Source organism: Nicotiana tabacum, chromosome 23, assembly GCF_000715075.1.
Source record: "Nicotiana tabacum cultivar K326 chromosome 23, ASM71507v2, whole genome shotgun sequence".
NCBI classification, from domain to species: domain Eukaryota; kingdom Viridiplantae; phylum Streptophyta; class Magnoliopsida; order Solanales; family Solanaceae; genus Nicotiana; species Nicotiana tabacum.
Genome location: NC_134102.1, coordinates 115,819,243 through 115,825,069, shown reverse-complemented (window position 1 = coordinate 115,825,069; position 5,827 = coordinate 115,819,243). Strand labels below are relative to the sequence as shown.

General features: G+C 35.7%; 1 long non-coding RNA gene across 1 annotated transcript; it reads right to left on the bottom strand.

The window, feature by feature from the left end:
- Positions 1 to 1,457: 1,457 nt before the first annotated feature.
- On the bottom strand, positions 1,458 to 5,040 carry LOC107792634 (uncharacterized). The gene is made up of 2 exons (XR_001649582.2): positions 2,842 to 5,040; positions 1,458 to 2,754 (listed from the first exon to the last, which is right to left on the bottom strand). It is a non-coding gene; the product is annotated as an uncharacterized LOC107792634 (long non-coding RNA).
- Between the last annotated feature and the right edge of the window lie 787 nt (positions 5,041 to 5,827).

The window sequence follows — 5,827 nt, the reverse complement described above, 5'->3', positions numbered from 1 at the left end:
GAAAATAAACCAAAAAGATACCGAACCGTACCGAATAAATTTACAATGTGAAAAATATATTTATATATTAAGTTTAAAATAATATAGTATTAAATCTTTCTTGGTTGAGTCTAACAGTTACAAATCAATATGTAATTAAACTCAAAATCTTAATTCTCAAACCTATTATGCTACTCCTATTGAAACTAAATTATTTTCAGCAGATTCACTAACAAATTACAATGTATTGAATATGTTTCCTTTCGTATGATTTAGATTTATCTTTTTGAATATTTAATCTTCTATAGATTTTATTCTTGAGTCCCAGCTTGGTTAATATTTTTACACTCGTGTGATTTATATTTTCATTGTATTTGCTTAATTCTTTTACGTTGTTGTAGAATAGTTGATGGATCTATACTCTAGCCATCTTTCATGTTTTCTTAATTCATCATCTTTTAAACTGTAAAAATGCGAGAGAGTTTTGCTAAGTTCTATAAAAGTACGTATGTTATTGCATTTGACTTCTACTAGTGACTTTTACATGACATTTAAAAATAATTACCGAAAATTAACCGAACCATACCGATACCGAAGAGAAACCGACATGATTGGGACGGCTTCGAAAAGTCTAATTTTATATAATATATATATATATATATATATATATATATATATATATATATATATATATATATACATATACATATATATATATATATATATATATATACATCTTATATATAGTATATAAGATGTATATATAGCTTATCGAATATAGCTTATATATATACTATATATACATCTTATATACTATATATATTCGATATTAAATATTGAATATTAAAATTTAGGATGTTAAATAAAATTTAGGTCACAATTCTATAACAAAATTTACAAAAAATTGCCTTAGATATTTTTTTTAACATCCTTTTATCTCTAATATCTATTTAATTTTTTTTTTTAAAAACATATATATATTGGGCCCACTTAGCCCGCGGGCCGGGACCGTTTAGCCCGGGACCAAACGGTCCCGGTCCCAGGCCGGTCCTTACAAAAAGCCTGTTTAGCCCGGGCCCGTTTGGCCCGTTTAATTTGGGACCGGTCCGGAATCAGGACCGTTTGAACCGGCCCACATGGCCCGTTTAGGCCCGGGACCGGCCCACTTGCCAGCCCTAGTCTCCACAGGTTTAACTTATACGAGAAAAACAAATCTAAATTTATCACCCTGACTTTCGATTATGGTTTATATTTACCATTTTTTTCCTAAAATTTTACGCCTTTAGGTGGTGCCTTCCTTTTATATAATCCCAGCAAAAAGAGCACATAATAGAGGGGGACATTTCACCTGACCTTTGTTTATATTTTTTGGGACCCGAAAAACTGTCACCTTTGGTGGGACTTTTTTTTTTAAAATGTTGGGGTTAGGCTAGACCCCTACGATGACTATTCAAATGCAAAATTTACAAAAAGGAGGGGGACATGAACCTTAACCTTCAAAAGAACCTGACTGATGTAGTCTTCAAAGCAATTGGAAGAGAGAGCCTATACTACTCTTCCATATCTAACTATAAATTCAACTTACAAAGAAATTACTTTTGTCGTATCTTCTTCTAATACTAGGAAGTTGCCATTTGTCAAGTTGAAAATGTCCCTTCGCCTCTTTCGAAAGTTGTTGAAAAGAGTAGTAGAAGGTAATGTTTCCACCAGACGAGGCTAACTTAGCTAAAGAATCCGCCACTTAATTTGCTTCTCTAAAGCAATGGGTGAAGTGTACCTCTGCCCTACTGACTGTCGAGGTGATGTCTTTGATTTTCTTTCTAAGCTTGAGATTGTTGGTGTTTTCATTTTTCAGCATATTCGTCACAATTAGTGATTCCAAATCGAAAGCATGTATTCCATTTTGAAAACACCAGTCCACCCCATATTTGGCTGCTTGTGCCTCTGCTTGGTTATTGATATTGCATTGGATAGGAATTGAAAATGCCATAACCAAATCACCTAGTTCATTCTTGATAACTCCTATGATGTCTGCTCTTGAATTGTTGCCTAGAAAACTTCCATATGTGTTAACCTTAAACCTTCCTGCCGCAGGCTTTTGCCAAGATACCTGTCTCCATACTACCACTGGTTTGAGTTGTTCAATGGTTCTGCATTGTTGAGCCCAAGTGCCAGTGGTTTTAATTTTGGGAAGGCAATAGAAAGAGCTACATTGATGGTCCATTGTATTTGCACCTCCATTCTTGTAGTAACAAATTTTTTTTATTCCCCATATTTACAAGCTGCCCAACTTCTCCAAATTTCCCAGAAAATACAAATTGGAATAATTTGAAGGAGTAGTTTGTGAATCGCATTTTTAGGCCTTGTATCCCTCAAATTTTTCACTACCATATTTGGAGACAAGTGGTGATGCCTAATGCCGAGTGATGCACCAAAGAAATTTCATATGTGGTCGGTAGCCTGTCCTTCAATGAAGACATGTTGGATTGACTCGCACATAGGATTTGAGCAGCAGAAGCACATAGAGAATAACTGATTGCCAAAGTTGTTAATTATTTTATCAAAATGTAACCTGCGCAAAAATAATCTCCAAGTTAGAAAATATATCTTTAAGGGAAGACTTTTGTGTCATACCTGAGCTAGAACATGGTTCTTATCCCTTTTGGCTAAGAATTTTGCTCAGAGTTTTGAGTTTACATTGAAGTCTCCATATTACATTGCCAACGACATTCATGTTCCAAGAATCTTGAACAATCTCCAAGAAATCTGTTTGTTCTGTCCAAAAATTAAGGAACCTGAAATACTTAATAAACTCCTTTTGATCAGAGTGACACTTCATCAAAAGAGGTATGTGGTCTGAACCTGTTCTGACCAGGTGCTTTCCAATGTAGCTTTGAAACCTTTGGGCCCATTGATCATTCACAAAAACCCTGTCAAGTCTCTTCCAAATCCTTTTACTAGGTCTTCTGTTGTTGCACCAAGTAAATTTGGAACCTACAAATCCTTGATCAGAAAGGGCACAAGCTTCCATGGTACTAATGAAATCAAAGCACCTATGTGCTCTATGTGGTCTACCCCCTAACTTCTCATTAGGGTCCATTGTGGAATTGAAGTCTCCCCCAATGCACCATGGACCATTGATCTGATTGCTCATACTTTCAATACTATCCCATAAGTCTCTTCTTTCCATTGAAGTATATTTAGCATACACAACAATAACATAGTTATCAATGTTCAAGTTGTCCTTGAAATGGAGAGTAATTTGTTATTCATCATTGATCAAAATAGCTTTATGATCTATGTATTTCCAGAAGCACCAGATCTTCCCATTGGAATTGGCCAAGCAATGGGTGAAACCTAGAAATCTCCTGTATCCGTCAATCTTACGCATATTCACAAAAGGTTCAAAGATAGCAATGAACATCACTTTGTTAATGTTGGCAAGATTTTTAAGTCTATGAATTGCCTTCTTGGATTTTAACCCCCTAATATTTCAAAATATTGTCCTAATCATGGCATATTGGGGTGGTAGTAATCTTTTTTTGTTCTCCCACTTTGCAGGATGATGAGGTTCTTGCTTTATTCTTCCTTTCTCTATTTTTTTGTCTGCTTCTGCCTCTATTGTCCTTTGAATATTCTTCATTGTTCGCGGTTTCCTCCTTATTTATAGATGATTGAATTATATTCTCAATTTTCTCCCTACTATCCTTATTTTGCTGATTGTGTTGCTGTACTTCATTTATATCTTTTGTCGAACTAGCTTCTGCTTCCAACACATGTTCAACAACCATCGTTTCCTTTCCATTTTTTTTCTTTGCTCTCATCTTGGCAGCTTTCTTCAAGCAAAATTTGCTGAACTTGTGTAGTAGCAGTAACCATTTTTCCTTTTCTCTTAATGAGATTACGAGAAGGCTTGAAGCTAATCTTACTTTTCTTTCTTGGCATCTTCTTCTTTTTCTGATTTTTTTTCTTCTTGTCTTTGACTCTTGTTAACATGATCTGCTCAATTTTTCCAGTGGTCATAGCTCTTTTGTTCATGTTCTCCTTCTTGTGTTGTACATCCTTGGTCCCTCCGTTGTTATCAATAACTTTGCTAACCTCATTGCTATTTTGCTGATTTTCCTTACTGCTTTCTTCTCCTGCTTGAATAAAGTTTGTTTCTTTATGACTTGTCTCAGCCTCTTTTGTTTCACTGGCCCTTTTTCCTTTCTAGATCTCTGCAATTTATCATGTTGTGGCCAATCTTTCTACAATGTTTATAATACTTTGGAACACTCTCATATTCTATTTTCTGAGTAAAGCCTTTCAGTGGAGAATCCTCATCTTGTGATCCCACATAAACACTTTCTATTTGAGATTTAAGGAGACCGATTTCAACTCTAACTTTAGCCATACTTGGTCTAGCTCGACCATAAGTGGCAGCATCCATAGCTAACGGTGTGCCAATTTCACTACATATTTGATTTACATAATTCCATGTATGCATATTAAAAGGAAGACCTGGGAGCAGAACCCATACCAGAACAATGGGGATATCTTCATCCGGCTTGAAATCAGGAGTCTATTTTTGAAGCCACATCTGCATTCCATCCACTTCAACAACCCGCTTGAACCAAACAGAATTGAAATCGTCTTCATTAGTAAAATCCAAAAACACATTATAGTTGTCATAGACGCCGATTTTAGCTGATCCCTTCACTGGAAAAAGTTCTCTTAAAGTAGACCTAATTTTATCAATTTGGGGCCTTGGCTTAAGAAATTTGCCAATGATGGTCAGTCTACATTTGTCAGCCATAATTCCATAATAGTCTGAAGCTTTGAAAGTCATAGCCGGCTTTCCGTTATGTGTTGTATGTCTCACAATAACTGATTCTCTGGCATGGCGGATATTGGTTATTTGTTTGGGTGTTGCCGTTATGATTGTAGTCGCATAATCAGTTTTTCCAGAAATTCCTTCGACAGATGGATTCGCCGTAGATGGAGGGTTAATTTGCTTATCTATACGCGCAATGGGTCTCCGTCGGACGGCGCCATAGGGCGGCGCATTTTGGAGACTCGCGTAAGGTTACCGTTTAGAAAGTAACGACTATATAATGTACGGAGAGCTTTTGGTAAAGTCTTTTTATGCCCCTACCTGACCTTTATTCATTACATCCAAAAGACCATACTTATAACTGTTAATAGAACAAATACAAAGATAGAGTAGCTTTTTTACCAATTTACAAAAATCACATATCAAATGTACGTAAGAAAGTCTATCTATGTATGAAAGGAGCTTTCAGAAAGTACTATGCAGAAAATTACATAGATTCAGTAACAAATTTTCTTCTTCCCTTGTGTCTAAATGTAGCCATTTATATCTTATCCATCAGATATGGGCCTATAGCTTGATTGGAATATAAGATAGAATTCCCATGAATGATGCTCCATTTAGACAACGCATATGCTACTTGATTAGCTTCACGATAGCATTAATGCTGGATTGAAACTCGCAAGGTTGCAAGAGTTGTAGAATATCCTTATTTGTGTCCTACATTTGCCAAGATAGATCGTACAAGCCTTTAAACAAGTTAACCAAGATCAAAGAGTCACATTCTAAAATCAAATTGCGATATCCCTGGTCGATGCACCATTTAACTCCAATCAATGCTGCTTTAGCCTCAGCTAAGTTTCTACTACCCTTCCCAGTGGTTGTGCAAATGCCATAATCAAAATACCATTAGAATTTCTAATGATGCCCCCTGATCCGATATTCCCTTCTCCATCCCTACTACCATCTGTGTTAAGCTTAAACCAATTTGCAACTGATTAATTCATCTAACAATAGTAGTTTCAACAGTAGAAACAA